A 17,470-nucleotide genomic window follows, 5' to 3' on the forward strand; every position below is an offset into this window, starting at 1 on the left:
CCTCAGTTCTCCTGGAACAGACACTCCAGTGATACAACTTCCTCTACCGTCTGTTCCTTATCACGGGACCTCTCTGGATCAGCAACCTTCTTACAATGGGACGAATGAACCCAAGTCTCTCTCTCGGCAACTTTCAATGCTGTAGTGCTAGTCAATAAGACTTGGTATGGTCCTTCCCATCTGTCAATAAGGCAACCTGAGCGTAGAAAATTCCATATCATTACATAATCCCCAGGTTCAATGTCATGACAATTACTATCTGGTAAATCAGGAATCACCAACTTCAAATTATCATTTTGATTCCTTAGCTGTTTACTCATGTTAATCAAGTACTTTACAGTCACTTCATTGTTACACTTCAAATCATCCTGAGGGTTAATCATAACATGCGGTTGTCGACCAAACAAGATTTCAAAGGGAGACAGATTAAGAGGGGACCTGGGAGTGGTTCTGATGCTGTACAGTACAATGGGTAGAGCTTCTGGCCATGTCAATCCTGTCTCTGCCATAACTTTGCTCAGTTTATTTTTAATAGTGCTGTTCACTCTTTCTACCTTCGCACTCGCCTGTGGACGGTATGGAGTGTGCAGCTTGCTATCAATTCCCATCAACTTACACATTCCTTGAAAGACATCACCTGTAAAATGGGTACCCCTATCACTTTCAATTATTCTAGGGATACCATATCTACATACAAATTCCTGCACAATTTTCTTAGCAGTAAACATGGCGGTATTTGTGGCCGCAGGAAATGCTTCGACCCAATTTGAGAAAACATCTATACAAACAAGTACATATTTCAAATTTCGACAAGGGGGTAATTGAATGAAGTCAATCTGTATTACCTGGAAAGGGCCGCCTGCAGGTGGGATATGAGATGGTTCTGTTGGTATTGCTTTTCCGATGTTCTTTCTCAAACAGGTAAGGCATGACATTGCTCTCTTACTTGCATGAGATGAAAATCCTGGGGCGCACCAATATGCTCTTACCAACTTGCACATTCCCTCCTTGCCCAGATGAGTCAGCCCGTGAGCTGCCTCAGCTAAACATGGGAGATATGCTCTGGGGGCCACCGGTTTACCTTGTCCATCCGTCCAGAGTCCTGAGGACTCCTGGCCATATCCCTTTGCCTTCCAGACTGCCTTTTCCTGTGTGGAACACAAATTTTGCATCTCACACAACTTCTGTGTGTTGATGGTATTAAATACCATCAGTTGTGTGGTGTCTGTCTGTCTGGGGGTACCAGCTGCTAACTTAGCTGCTTCGTCTGCTCGGCTGTTACCAAGTGATACTGGGTCTTGGCTATATGTGTGTGCTTTACACTTGATAACAGCCACTCTGTCGGGTTCCTGTATCGCTGTTAGAAGCCTTTTGATGTGAGCTGCATGCGCTACCGGTGTACCAGCTGCCGTCATGAAATTTCTGAGGCGCCATAGGGCTCCGAAATCATGGACTACCCCGAATGCGTATCTAGAGTCGGTGTAGATATTGGCTGATTTGCTCTTAGCCAATTCACATGCTCTGGTTAGGGCGACCAGTTCAGCAACCTGGGCTGAGTGAGGTGGGCCTAGCGGTTCCGCTTCTATGGTGCCTTGGTCATCTACGACTGCGTATCCAGTACACAAGTCTCCCGAGTCTGACTGTCTGTGACAACTACCGTCCGTGTAGAAAGTTAGATCTACATCTTCCAGTGGATTGTCACTGATGTCAGGCCTTGCGGTAAAATTTTGGGTCAAATATTCCATACAATCATGTGTGTCTTCCTTTGTGTTAAATTCTCCTTCCCCACCACTCTCATCCTCCACCCTTTGTGCCTGTCCAGGCACACCTGGGAGATATGTTGCAGGATTTAATGCACTGCATCTCCTTATGGTGATGTTTACGGGGGCCATTAGTGCCAATTCCCATCTTGTAAACCGCGCTGATGAGACGTGCCTGGTTTGGGCAGAATTTAGCAAGGCTGACACTGCATGTGGTGTATGAATTGTGAGGTTGTGACCTAGCACTACATCTTCGCTTTTCGTTACTAGCAATGCTATTGCAGCAACGCTTCGCAAGCATGTGGGGAGGGATCGCGCTACCGTGTCTAGCTGAGCGCTGTAGTATGCTACCGGCCTGCTGGCATCACCGTGCTTTTGGGTTAAGACGCCTGCCGCGCAACCCGCACTTTCTGTTCCGTACAGCTCAAAGGGTTTCCCATAGTCTGGCATACCTAATGCTGGTGCCTGCGTTAGGCACTGTTTAAGTCTCTCAAATGCCATCTCGGACTCGTCTGTGTGCGAAATCCGATCAGGTTTGTTTGAGGAGACCATCTCCTGCAAAGGTAACGCTAGAATGGAAAATCCTGGGATCCAGTTACGGCAATACCCACACATTCCTAAAAATGTTCTGATCTGTTGCTGGGTTTGTGGCAGAGTCATGTCTCTAATTGCTTGAATTCTATCAGCGGTCAGGTGTCTCAGTCCTTGTGTTAGACAGTGTCCCAAATATTTTACCTTAGTTTGGCATAATTGCAACTTGTCTTTGGAAACCTTGTGTCCTGTGTCTGAAAGATTAAACAGGAGCTGTTTCGTATCCTTCAGGGATGCTTCCAATGAATCAGAACACAGTAGTAGATCATCCACGTACTGTATTAATACTGATCCACTCTCTGGTTGGAAAGACTGTAAACAATCATGCAAAGCCTGGGAAAAGATACTTGGACTGTCTATGAAACCTTGTGGTAATCGAGTCCATGTGTATTGGACTCCTCTGTATGTGAATGCAAACAAATATTGACTGTCAGGGTGCAGAGGTACCGAAAAGAAAGCGGAGCAGAGGTCAATAACAGTGAAAAATTTCGCAGTGGGAGGGATTTGCATAAGGATGACAGCTGGATTTGGCACTACGGGGAACTGACTCTCAACTATTTTGTTAATCCCCCTTAGATCCTGCACTAGCCGGTAACCCCTCCCCCCACTCTTTTTAACAGGGAAGATGGGACTATTGGCAGTGCTGGACGTTCTTACCAGAATGCCCTGTTGTAGCAAGCGCTCTATTACGGGATAAACTCCTAACTCCACCTCTGGCTTCAGAGGGTACTGTGGGATTTTTGGAGCTATCCTACCATCTTTTACTTGTACAACTACCGGAGCTACGTTTGCCATTAATCCAGTGTCCTGTCCATCTTTAGTCCAAAGTGACTCTGGTATCTGGGATGTCATTTCTTCTACTTGGGATGGAGTCCTATTTGTCATAATGGTATGTGACATTAATTTTGACGGGGAGTCTAACATGTCTCGCACTTCCTGAGCGTGATTCTCAGGTATGTCCAAGAATACACCTTCAGGAGTACAATAAATGACGCACCCCATTTTGCACAATAAGTCTCTTCCCAGGAGATTAGTCGGTGCCGATGCAGCTAGCAAAAAGGAATGCTTGGTATGTAACGGCCCTACTGTAATCTCGGCTGGTTTGCTAACAGGGTAGTGCTGGACTACTCCCGTTACCCCTATGGCTGGAATTGTCTTACCAGTGGTTCTCATGCCCACTGTCGAATTTATCACTGATTTGGCCGCCCCTGTATCTACAAGAAAGTTTAATGATTTACCAGCTACATTGATTGCAATTTCTGGTTCACTCCCAAGACTTGCAATCAATTTTACTGGCTGCAGATTACAGGTATGGCCACACCCCTATTGGGTATGGTGACCTCCCTGAATCCCGCTGGCAGCAACTACTTGTGAAGGGGTTAAATGGGAACTACCAGTGGCTTGCCAGTCTCTGTTCGGGGGGTATCTTTTTGTTTCCCCTGTATGTGGCTCATAACTCCGTCTCTGCGGACCCTGTTCCCAATGTCGTGTGTCGTGTCGTTGTCTAGGGGGTTGATATGAGTTTTGTGAATTTTTCACTCTACAGTCTCGTGCCATGTGTCCCTGTCTATGACATGAAAAACAAGTTACCACATTTGACTTACCCACAGGGTTTGGTGATTTATACAAAGGCTGCCTTGTGGTCAGGGCCTGTATACTTACGGCCATTAACTTATCACCTTGTGACTCCCTGTGTCGGGTGATATTCCGGTCGTGATCAATAGCAGCCTCTCTCAAAGTAGCCACCGACAGACCTCGCCAACATGGTTGCGTGGTCTGTACTCTTGTCTTTAATGTCTCTTTTAAACCATCCATTAGTACAGATACTGCTACTTCTCGATGGTTTATGTTTGTTTTAATGTCCTCTATACCTGTGTACTTTGCCATTTCTAGTAATGCCCTGTGAAAATATTCTGCAGCAGTTTCTGACTCTTTCTGTCTAATGGAGAAAATCTTGTTCCACTTAACTACTGCTGGGAAATACTCCTTTAACTGTAAACTTATTCTTTTTACGTTGTCTTTGTTGTACACATCTGTAAGAGGTACATCCTGATCTAATCCACAGTCAGCCAAAAATTGAGCTGCGTCGACATTTGAGGGTAAACATGCCCTCAGCAATACCTGCCAGTCTTTGTTATTGGGCTCTAAAGTGTTCCCTAGGTCTCTGATGTATTTCTGGCTGGCAACTAAGTCTTTCCTAGGGTCAGGGAACTCAGACACTATGGTTCTTAATTCCATTCGGGAAAATGGGCTGTACATGGCAATGTTCCTAACAGGAGTGATTCCTGTCGTGTCAGTTTTCCCATTTGGCACTGCTATTACCCTAACAGGATTAAGTTTACTAACATCACTCTGTGTAGGTTCTACAGCCTGTGGTGAAATGGTTTCAGCATAGTGTATGGTGCCGTACTTACCTGTGGATACGACCTCACCTATCCCTCCGCTAGGGGCTTTTGTTACTAATCTCGTGGGTGGAGCCGTGCCTACTGTTGTCTCTGCTATGATGGCTGCTAGAGAGAGCGCCGATATTGTTGCCGATTCGTCTTCTTGATCACACTCCTGGGGAAAGTTCAAAACAGGGTACAACTTGCACGGGTTAATACTTGCATTGGTTAACTTATTAACATTTACACAGTTGCTAAGTGTTTGTTTGTTACACCCTAATGCGTCATTCTCCGCAACCAATTTCTCTCCTGATATGTATGGTGGCGGCGGGGCTGTCGCTATCAATTTCTTGATAGGATTAGATCCCGACGCCAAAGCCAATCCTCTCTGTATTTCACCCTCCTGTTGCCATAACTGCAAATAATCATAATGTTGGATTCGTCTCTTTGTTGATTTAATGAGACATATCCTCCTCCTTAAATTTTGCAACACTTCTGATCTAAAGCTACCTACTCTTGGGAATTTCTCCCCGTCATGCACTGTCATTCTCTCCCATTCATCACATAAAACCTCTGTATGTGAGCCATATTTTTCACACATTACGTACCTTGCCGACCCGACTGGTCGGTTTACTGAATCAACCCGAACCGAGGTTGATCGCCCCCTTCCTGAACAATTGGCCCCCATAACTTGCAGGCGTTGCTTTCACCACCTCTGACCTTATTTCAGGGTCTTCAGCGAACCCTTACAAAAACCAAAATGTTCACGATAGGCTGACGGTGGCGGTTTACCGAGTACCCCACTCACTCGCCCACGCCGACCAATACGACCCACACACTGCCTTAGTGCTGGCGTACTCGACCCAGGGCCCCTATGAACCTCTATTTACTGGAACATGCGAGGGATATCCGCAGAACACTTACTCTTTCCAGTAACTATTGGTTGTTGGACAATTCCTGAGTGACCAGCGAACTTCCCTTCAGAAAATAAAAAATTACACAAATCACATCAGAGTGTACAAATAGTTTTATGACCGGGATCGTACACAAATGGTACTGGTCAGATTTAACTAATGTACACAATTACGTGCGGTACAATCGTTCAGCACATAAGCAACTAATCTTATGTACTGAGCGACCAGTGGAATCGAAAATTTCGGCTGCGAATTCCTTCAGCCAGAGCTTTATTGGCCTATATGGGTTTTGCACCAACCCCCTGGGTTGTGCCCTTTTCTCTTTTATGGCAGACTTCTTAGTCTGCTGTACCTGGACCTCCCGGTCTGTAGTATGACCTCCTGGTCTACTATTCTCTACTGCTCAAATTTTATGTTTAACCAGAGATGCCTCCCTAGCCACCATGCACGTCACTTACATGTATGTACCTCTGCGAGAACTCGAATTCTTGTGGTTCAACCTGTAAAATTGTATAAACTTATATATACAAAACACTCACTCACCACACGTACACTTTTGCTTCTATTTCTATTTCTGCGCAGAAATTTTCTTTAGACCAGATGTGTTGTGAATTTGGAGAAGGATCTGTTAATCTAAATTTCGGATTTAAAATAGATTTGCGCTATTTATCGCCTGTTGCGCTACTTATCGCCTGTTGCGCTACTTAAAAATCAACTGTCGTGTGACTTGAGTTACGTGGGCGTACCCAGACGCTCCGTTGCGTAATTTACGCTGCGTGCGTCGGCCTTGGCGTACGCAAGTCTCAGCCCTTTGTTAGAGACACGTGTACACAAAACCAATGTCCACCGTAACACAACTAACACTTTTATCAATGTAGATGATCCTCGATCGTCTACCGCGCAACACACCAATCTCTCCTTTTACCTTAGGTAGAGTTGCATGTGGGTTTTACACTTTAGCTATGAAATAGCGACAAATCTCTCTTAGCACGTTTTATCAATTATAAAATAAGAATTTACTTACCGATAATTCTATTTCTCGGAGTCCGTAGTGGATGCTGGGGTTCCTGAAAGGACCATGGGGAATAGCGGCTCCGCAGGAGACAGGGCACAAAAAGTAAAGCTTTAGGATCAGGTGGTGTGCACTGGCTCCTCCCCCTATGACCCTCCTCCAAGCCTCAGTTAGGTACTGTGCCCGGACGAGCGTACACAATAAGGAAGGATTTATGAATCCCGGGTAAGACTCATACCAGCCACACCAATCACACTGTACAACCTGTGATCTGAACCCAGTTAACAGTATGATAACAGCGGAGCCTCTGAAAGGATGGCTCACAACAATAATAACCCGATTTTTGTAACTATGTACAAGTAATGCAGATACTCCGCACTTGGGATGGGCGCCCAGCATCCACTACGGACTCCGAGAAATAGAATTATCGGTAAGTAAATTCTTATTTTCTCTATCGTCCTAGTGGATGCTGGGGTTCCTGAAAGGACCATGGGGATTATACCAAAGCTCCCAAACGGGCGGGAGAGTGCGGATGACTCTGCAGCACCGAATGAGAGAACTCCAGGTCCTCCTTAGCCAGGGTATCAAATTTGTAGGATTTTACAAACGTGTTTGCCCCTGACTAAATAGCCGCTCGGCAAAGTTGTAAAGCCGAGACCCCTCGGGCAGCCGCCCAAGATGAGCCCACCTTCCTTGTGGAATGGGCATTTACATATTTTGGCTGTGGCAGGCCTGCCACAGAATGTGCAAGCTGAATTGTATTACACATCCAACTAGCAAAAGTCTGCTTAAAAGCAAGAGCACCCAGTTTGTTGGGTGCATACAGGATAACAGCAAGTCAGTTTTCCTGACTCCAGCCGTCCTGGAACCTATATTTTCAGGGCCCTGACCACATCTAGCAACTTGGAGTCCTCCAAGTCCCTACTAGGCGCAAGACACCACAATAAGCTGGTTCAGGTGAAACACTGACACTACCTTAGGGAGAGAACTGGGGACGAGTCCGCAGCTCTGCCCTGTCCGAATGGACAAACAGATATGGGCTTTTTTGAGAAAAAAACCACCAATTTGACACTCGCCTGGTCCAGGCCAGGTCCAAGAGCATGTTCACTTTTCATGTGAGATGCTTCAAATCCACAGATTTGACTGGTTTTAAACCAATGTGTTTTGAGGAATCCCAGAACTACGTTGAGATCCCACAGTGCCACTGGAGGCACAAAAGGGGGTTGTATATGCAATACTCCCTTGACAAACTTCTGGACTTCAGGAACTGAAGCCAATTCTTTCTGGAAGAAAAATCGACAGGGCCGAAATTTGAACCTTAATGGACCCCAATTTGAGGCCCATAGACACTCCTGTTTGCAAGAAATGCAGGAATCGACCGAGTTGAAATTTCTTCGTGGGGCCTTCCTGGCCTCACACCACGCAACATATTTTCGCCACATGTGGTGATAATGTTGTGCGGTCACCTCCTTTCTGGCTTTGACCAGGGTAGGAATGACCTCTTCCTGAATGCCTTTTCCCTTAGGATCCGGCGTTCCACCGCCATGCCGTCAAACGCAGCTGCGGTAAGTCTTGGAACAGACATGGTACTTGCTGAAACAAGTCCCTTCTTAGCGGCAGAGGCCATAAGTCCTCTGTGAGCATCTCTTGAAGTTCCGGATACCAAGTCCTTCTTGGCCAATCCGGAGCCATGAGTATAGTTCTTACTCCTCTACGTCTTATAATTCTCAGTACCTTAGGTATGAAAAGCAGAGGATGGAACACATACACCGACTGGTACACCCACGGTGTTACCAGAACGTCCACAGCTATTGCCTGAGGGTCTCTTAACCTGGCGCAATACCTGTCCCGTTTTTTGTTCAGACGGGACGCCATCATGTCCACCTTTGGTAATTCCCAACGGTTTACAATTATGTGGAAAACTTCCCCATGAAGTTCCCACTCTGCCGGGTGGAGGTCGTGCCTACTGAGGAAGTCTGCTTCCCAGTTTCCATTCCCGGAATGAAACACTGCTGACAGTGCTATCACATGATTTTCCGCCCAGCGAAAAGTCCTTGCAGTTTTTGCCACTGCCCTCCTGCTTCTTGTGCCGCCCTGTCTATTTACGTGGGCGACTGCCGTGATGTTTTATCCCACTGGATCAATACCGGCTGACCTTGAAGCAGAGGTCTTGCTAAGCTTAGAGCATTATAAATTTACCCTTAGCTATATTTATGTGGAGAAAAATCTCCAGACTTGATCACACTCCCTGGAAATTTTTTCCTTGTGTGACTGCTCCCCAGCCTCTCGGGCTGGCCTCCGTGGTCACCAACATCCAAAACTGAATGCCGAATCTGCGGCCCTCTAGAAGATGAGCACTCTGTAACCACCACAGGAGAGACACCCTTGTCCTTGGATATAGGGTTATCCGCTGATGCATCTGAAGATGCGATCCGGACCATTTGTCCAGCAGATCCCACTGAAAAGTTCTTGCATGAAATCTGCCGACTGGAATTGCTTCGAAGGAAGTCACCATTTTTTTACCATGGCCCTTGTGCAATGATGCACTGATTTTAGGAGGTTCCTGACTAGCTCGGATAACTCCCTGGCTTTCTCTTCCGGGAGAAACACCTTTTTCTGGACTGTGTCCAGAATCATCCCTAAGCACAGGAGACTTGTTGTCGGGATCAGCTGCGATTTTGGAATATTTAGAATCCACCCCTGCTGTTGTAACAGTATCCGAGATAGTGCTACTCCGACCTCCAACTGTTCCCTGGACTTTGCCCTTATCAGGAGATCGTCCAAGTAAGGGATAATTAAGACGCCTTTTCTTCGAAGAAGAACCATCATTTCGGCCATTACCTTGGTAAAGACCCGGGGAGCCGTAGACAATCCAAACGGCAGCGTCTGAAACTGATAGTGACAGTTCTGTACCACGAACCTGAGGTACCCTTAGTGATAAGGGCAAATTTGGGACATGGAGGTAAGCATCCCTGATGTCTCGGGACACCAGATAGTCCCCTTCTTCCCGGTTCGTTATCACTGCTCTGAGTGACTCCATCTTGATTTGAACCTTTGTAAGTGTTCAAATTTTTTTAGATTTAGAATAGGTCTCACCTAGCCTTCTGGCTTCAGTACCACAATATAGTGTGGAATAATACCCCTTTTCTTGTTGTAGGAGGGGTAATTTAATTATCACCTGCTGGGAATACAGCTCGTGAATTTTTTCCCATACTGCCTCCTTGTCGGAGGGAGACCTTGGTAAAGCAGACTTCAGGAGCCTGCGCAGGGGAAACGTCTCGACATTCCAAACTGTACCCCTGGGATACTACTTGTAGGATCCAGGGGTCCTGTACGGTCTCAGCGTCATGCTGAGAGCTTGTCAGAAGCGGTGGAACGCTTCTGTTCCTGGGAATGGGCTGCCTGCTGCAGTCTTCTTCCCTTTCCTCTATCCCTGGGCAGATATGACTCTTATAGGGACGAAAGGACTGAAGCTGAAAAGACGGTGTCTTTTTCTGCAGAGATGTGACTTAGGGTAAAAACGGTGGATTTTCCAGCAGTTGCCATGGCCACCAGGTCCGATGGACCGACCCCAAATAACTCCTCTTCCTTTATACGGCAATACACCTTTGTGCCGTTTGGAATCTGCATCACCTGACCACTGTCGTGTCCATAAACATCTTCTGGCAGATATGGACATCGCACTTACTCTTGATGCCAGAGTGCAAATATCCCTCTGTGCATCTCGCATATATAGAAATACATCCTTTAAATGCTCTATAGTCAATAAAGTACTGTCCCTGTCAAGGGTATCAATATTTTTAGTCAGGGAATCCGACCAAGCCCCCCAGCTCTGCACATCCAGGCTGAGGCGATCGCTGGTCGCAGTATAACACCAGTATGTGTGTATATACTTTTTATGATATTTTTCCAGCCTCCTGTCAGCTGGCTCCTTGAGGACGGCCCTATCTATAGACGGTACCGCCACTTGTTCTGATAAGCGTGTGAGCGCCTTATCCACCCTAAGGGGTGTTTCCCAACGCGCCCTAACTTCTGGCGGGAAAGGGTATACCGCCCATATTTTCTATCGGGGGGAACCCACGCATCATCACACACTTCATTTAATTTATCTGATTCAGGAAAAACTACGGTAGTTTTTTCACATCCCACATAATACCCTCTTTTGTGGTACTTGTAGTATCAGAAATATGTAACACCTCCTTCATTGCCCTTAACGTGTGGCCCTAATAAGGAATACGTTTGTTTATTCACCGTCGACACTGGATTCAGTGTCTCTGTCTGTGTCGACCGACTAAAGTAAACGGGCGTTTTAAAAACCCCTGACGGTGTTTTTGAGACGTCTGGACCGGTACTAATTGTTTGTCGGCCGTCTCATGTCGTCAACCGACCTTGGCGCGTGTTGACATTATCACGTAATTCCCTAAATAAGCCATCCATTCCGGTGTCGACTCCCTAGAGAGTGACATCACCATTACAGGCAATTGCTCCGCCTCCTCACCAACATCGTCCTCATACATGTCGACACACACGTACCGACACACAGCACACACACAGGGAATGCTCTGATAGAGGACAGGACCCACTAGCCCTTTGGAGAGACAGAGGGAGAGTTTGCCAGCACACACCAAAAACGCTATAATTATATAGGGACAACCTTATATAAGTGTTTTCCCTTATAGCATCTTTTTTATATATTTCTAACGCCAAATTAGTGCCCCCCCCCTCTCTGTTTTAACCCTGTTTCTGTAGTGCAGTGCAGGGGAGAGCCAGGGAGCCTTCCCTCCAGCCTTTCTGTGAGGGAAAATGGCGCTGTGTGCTGAGGAGATAGGCCCCGCCCCTTTTTCGGCGGCCTCGTCTCCCGCTCTTAACGGATTCTGGCAGGGGTTAAATATCTCCATATAGCCCCCGGAGGCTATATGTGAGGTATTTTTAGCCAAAAAAGGTTTTCATTTGCCTCCCAGGGCGCCCCCCTCCCAGCGCCCTGCACCCTCAGTGACTGCCGTGTGAAGTGTGCTGAGAGGAAAATGGCGCACAGCTGCAGTGCTGTGCGCTACCTTAAGAAGACTGAGGAGTCTTCTGCCGCCGATTCTGGACCTCTTCTCGTTTCAGCATCTGCAAGGGGGCCGGCGGCGAGGCTCCGGTGACCATCCAGGCTGTACCTGTGATCGTCCCTCTGGAGCTAATGTCCAGTAGCCAAGAAGCCAATCCATCCTGCACGCAGGTGAGTTCACTTCTTCTCCCCTAAGTCCCTCGTTGCAGTGATCCTGTTGCCAGCAGGACTCACTGTAAAATAAAAAACCTAAGCTAAACTTTTCTAAGCAGCTCTTTAGGAGAGCCACCTAGATTGCACCCTTCTCGGCCGGGCACAAAAATCTAACTGAGGCTTGGAGGAGGGTCATAGGGGGAGGAGCCAGTGCACACCACCTGATCCTAAAGCTTTACTTTTTGTGCCCTGTCTCCTGCGGAGCCGCTATTCCCCATGGTCCTTTCAGGAACCCCAGCATCCACTAGGACGATAGAGAAAATGGCAAACAGGAGAGTGATATATGAAAATACACGAATGAAAAAGAAATGCAGATATGTGCGTGTGTACGCAAGACAGAAATAAACAGTTTTAAAAGACACTAGCGTGTTGTTCTTACCTCTGGTTCCGGATTCCTTCAGCACCCTTTACTAAGCGAAGCAGACGCTTATCAAAACAGCACTACGAGGAATATGACCTCCCGCCCTTTGCTGCTGGATAATGTCTGCTGAAATTACCTAGCAGAGATATGTGAAGGACAGGACGAGCCGCCAATTGATAAAGCTAAATATTTATCTTATATAAAACCCTTTATGAGGTCTAAGAACACTGTACGCTATTTACGTATGGTACGCTCGTTGCGTAACGATCGCTTAGCCGTGGTCGAGACGCTCAAGCGTCACGTTCGCTCACGGCCGAGAGATCACAGGCAGGCACGCTATTGGCTGCCGACTAACGTAATGATTCGCTATAGCGTAGCGGCCGCTCGGGACCACGAGGAGATCACCAGCGGCGCAGACGCTCACAATGTTAAACCTTTATATCTAAACCATAAACAATGTAATATGCAGTAAAACCTTAGTGTAGAGATAGGGTGTAGATGCAACACAGTGTAACCTTATTAACCTAAAAGCTGTTTGAGCGTCACCGACACTCTGAGAATACTTAACACTATAAGAAATACACAGATACCGTGCTTAGGGTCCAACGCCTAATATATATATATTGAATGTTATACTTGCAAAAGAATTAATACAATACAAGTCATACACTACAATATAACATAGACTACCTAACCAGATAACTACACAGGAAATACAATACAATACTATTACGTTTAAGAGAGTACGAGAGAAAGAGAAGAAGAGAGAGAGAGAGAGATATGGCCCATAACATCAAGAAAGACAATATGATTGCGGAGAAAACTTACGCACAAAGGAAACGATCGCATGCGCCTCTGGACATCCAGCTCCCAATTTTCAGCAATGATAACCGTTGAAGAGTGAGAGCTGGATGTGATCGGCTTGTCTATTTGTGCCCCACACACAATACAATTCAATGGTCCCTACAATCTCATTGTTCATTGGACACAGGAATTCCTCCTCGCATTATAACAAAAGGTCATAGGTTGATTCATACAGGTGGGCTGTGACTATTTCCAACAGCTCAGGTGGGAGGGAAACTGGGTTTCCCGCCGCATGGATAAGTAAGTGCAAATACAGTAAATGTTCATAAACTTCTTATGTCCATAACTATTCGCACGAGCGATTAATCTGCTTCAAACCAACACCGGAATATTGCTAATTAAATACTCTTCCGATGGGTACTAAACACCACTGTATTACTCCTGTCTGACCCTTCGTATCAAACAAAGGGGGATTTCTCTGTTCATGAACATTCTATATTAACCAAACTTTCAGAATCTATCAAAGGGACCATGATCTACAAAATACATTATATAGTTGAAATATGTAACGATTGGGTCGCACGCTACGAACACATGAACTCTACCGTAAATGCACATACCGCGCACCCGCGGGTGCCCGCAACAGCGAGTATGCGCACGCACTCGAGAGCGCACGCATGCGCAGCGCAGACCTGTGTGAGGTGCAAATATGGCAGTGTGCATAGAGATATTTTTCTGACTTTGACAATATATACAGTGCCCAACTGTATATTATGCAAACTTTTGCCAAAGAGGTCTCTAATTGCTGCCCAGGGCGCCCCCCCCTGCGCCCTGCACCCTACAGTGACCAGAGTATGTGGGTTTAGTGTGGGAGCAATGGCGCACAGCTGCAGTGCTGTGCGCTACCTCATATGAAGACTGGAGTCTTCTGCCGCCGATTTCGAAGTCTTCTTGCTTCTGTCACCGGCTTCTGTCTTCTGGCTCTGCGAGGAGGACGGCGGCGCGGCTCCGGGATCGGACGACCAAGGGTGCGATCCTGTGTACGATCCCTCTGGAGCTAATGGTGTCCAGTAGCCTAAGAAGCAGGACCTATCTTCAGTGAGTAGGGCTGCTTCTCTCCCCTCAGTCCCACGTAGCAGAGAGCCTGTTGCCAGCAGATCTCTCTGAAAATAAAAAACCTAACAAAATACTTTCTTTTTAGCAAGCTCAGGAGAGCTCACTAAGTAGCACCCAGCTCGTCCGGGCACAGATTCTAACTGAGGTCTGGAGGAGGGACATAGAGGGAGGAGCCAGAACACACCAGAATCCAAATTCTTTCTTAAAGTGCCCTGTCTCCTGCGGAGCCCGTCTATTCCCCATGGTCCTTACAGAGTTCCCAGCATCCAATAGGACGTTAGAGAAACAATGGAAGAAATGTTATGGAGTCACCTTCATTGTTGTCCTAGTTGATAGGATAATCAGAAGAGTAGTTTTGGGTGGAGTATCATGAGATGATATGAATTGAAAACCAAAAAGTTATGTACCCTCCGGGTTCCATTCTCAGCAGTCCGGCTGTCGGTACAATGGTGCCACAGGGCACAGCCACGCTCACTGTCCACTCACCCTCTTTCCAACACGTCCAGTGGGTGTGAACAAGTTGAGTGGATGTCATTATTATTATTATCCTTTATTTATATGGCGCCACAAGGGTTCCACAGCGCCCAATTACATAGTACATAAACAAATAATCAGACAGGAAAACAGCAACTTACAGTTGATGATAGTATAGGACAAGTACAGGGTAAATAAACATAGTTACATCAGCAGATGACACTGGAATAAGTATCAGGTGGCAGAAGACTGCTGGATTTGGTGCAGTTGAAGATTATTAAAGTAAGAAAAAGGATAAGCACATGAGGGAAGAGGGCCCTGCTCGTGAGAGCTTACATTACCTATTCCCTGTGAATGTCACCTTGCAGGCCCGCTTTACACTTTTATATACTATTACTGAATAATACATTTCTAGTGCGCCACAAAAAAATACAACTCTTATTTCTTCTCCTCTTTATACGCTCATGGGTTACACAGGTTCTGTGGCTGATTAAACCAGGTGAAATGCAGACTTGAGGTTAACCAGCCACAGAAACTGTATAATTCGTGAGTTTCCTGGTTTAATAGGATAGTATAGTCAGTATAGATATCTCTCTCTCTCTCTCTTAGTGATGTGCACCGGAAATTTTTCGGGTTTTGTGTTTTGGTTTTGGGTTCGGTTCCGCGGCCGTGTTTTGGGTTCGGACGCGTTTTGGCAAAACCTCACCGAAATTTTTTTGTCGGATTCGGGTGTTTTTTTCAAAAAACCCTAAAAAACAGCTTAAATCATAGAATTTGGGGGTCATTTTGATCCCATAGTATTATTAACCTCAATAACCATAATTTCCACTCATTTTCAGTCTATTCTGAACACCTCACATCTCACAATATTATTTTTAGTCCTAAAATTTGCACCGAGGTCGCTGGATGGCTAAGTTAAGCGACCCAAGTGGCCGACACAAACACCTGGCCCATCTAGGAGTGGCACTGCAGTGTCAGACAGGATGGCCCTTCAAAAAAATTGTCCCCAAACAGCACATGATGCAAAGAAAAAAAGAGGCGCAATGAGGTAGCTGTGTGACTAAGCTAAGCGACCCAAGTGGCCGACACAAACACCTGGCCCAGCTAGGAGTGGCACTGCAGTGTCAGACAGGATGGCCCTTCAAAAAAATTGTCCCCAAACAGCACATGATGCAAAGAAAAAAAGAGGCGCAATGAGGTAGCTGTGTGACTAAGCTAAGCGACCCAAGTGGCCGACACAAACACCTGGCCCATCTAGGAGTGGCACTGCAGTGTCAGACAGGATGGCACTTCAAAAAAATACTCCCCAAACAGCACATGATGCAAAGAAAAAAAGAGGCGCACCAAGGTCGCTGTGTGACTAAGCTAAGCGACACAAGTGGCCGACACAAACACCTGGCCCATCTAGGAGTGGCACTGCAGTGTCACGCAGGATGGCCCTTCAAAAAAATATTCCCCAAACAGCACATGATGCAAAGAAAAAAAGAGGCGCAATGAGGTAGCTGTGTGACTAAGATAAGCGACCCAAGTGGCCGACACAAACATCTGGCCCATCTAGGAGTGGCACTGCAGTGTCACGTAGGATGGCCCTTCAAAAAAATACTCCCCAAACAGCACATGACGCAAAGAAAAAAAGAGGCGCAATGAGGTAGCTGTGTGACTAAGATAAGCGACCCAAGTGGCCGACACAAACATCTGGCCCATCTAGGAGTGGCACTGCAGTGTCACGCAGGATGGCACTTCAAAAAAATACTCCCCAAACAGCACATGATGCAAAGAAAAAAAGAGGCGCACCAAGGTCGCTGTGTGACTAAGCTAAGCGACACAAGTGGCCGACACAAACACCTGGCCCATCTAGGAGTGGCACTGCAGTGTCACGCAGGATGGCCCTTCAAAAAAATACTCCCCAAACAGCACATGATGCAAAGAAAAAAAGAGGCGCAATGAGGTAGCTGTTAGGCGCCGAGGGTCCGCCCGTCAGTGCGGCCCGGCGTCTAGCAACTAGGGACGCCGCAGGCAGACAGCCGCCGGCTCCCTAGCAACGCTAGACGCCGGGCGCACGGAGCCGCTCAGACCCTAGCAACGGGGACGCCACGGTCAGACCGCGTTCCCCGTTGCTGGGTCTTAATTAATCAGTGCTTGTGTATTCTGGCCGTGCAGCATGCAGCTGCACGGCATCATTATGTGATTTCCCTGTCTGGATCATGATTGGAGGGCTCCCAAATTTAAGCACTCTCAGGACTTCTCACAGACGCCGGTGATAGCTTCCTGTTTGCTGTGTCAGTTACAGAGAGTTTCCAGTCCTGCTCAACCCGGTTGTTCCTGTCCTCAGTGATCCAGTACTCGGAATTTGTCATCTATTCCTGGAGTCCGACCGAGCACCTTTAACATCCTGTGGTGTTCGTGAGTCGCGGCGTAGCCGTGTGTTGCGGCTTGACCGCTACTATTTATTATTTAGTTTATTGTGTTCTGGAGCTTTTGCGGAGGATTCCGCTCCCACAAATCCACTCTGGTATCCAGCGGTGCTGGATAGGAGTAACGGATCAGTGGATCTTTGGTTGTCCTTTTCCCTGGCGGTTTGTCCGCACATACTTTTGGTTTAAGTTAGATAGCTTGTAACCCCTGGCCTGGTTGCTTAGTCAGAGGGCCCCTTGTTATCACCCTGTCTCGGATTTCCCTTTGTCTCCCATTAAGACCTGAGGGGGCATCGGGGTTGGGCAGACATAATCCGCCCTTCGAACGCGGCTGCCATGGGCTCAAGCAACCATAGTCTCGCAGGGGATTTCTGATA

The sequence above is a fragment of the Pseudophryne corroboree genome, chromosome 4 (assembly GCF_028390025.1).
Source record: "Pseudophryne corroboree isolate aPseCor3 chromosome 4, aPseCor3.hap2, whole genome shotgun sequence".
NCBI lineage: Eukaryota > Metazoa > Chordata > Amphibia > Anura > Myobatrachidae > Pseudophryne > Pseudophryne corroboree.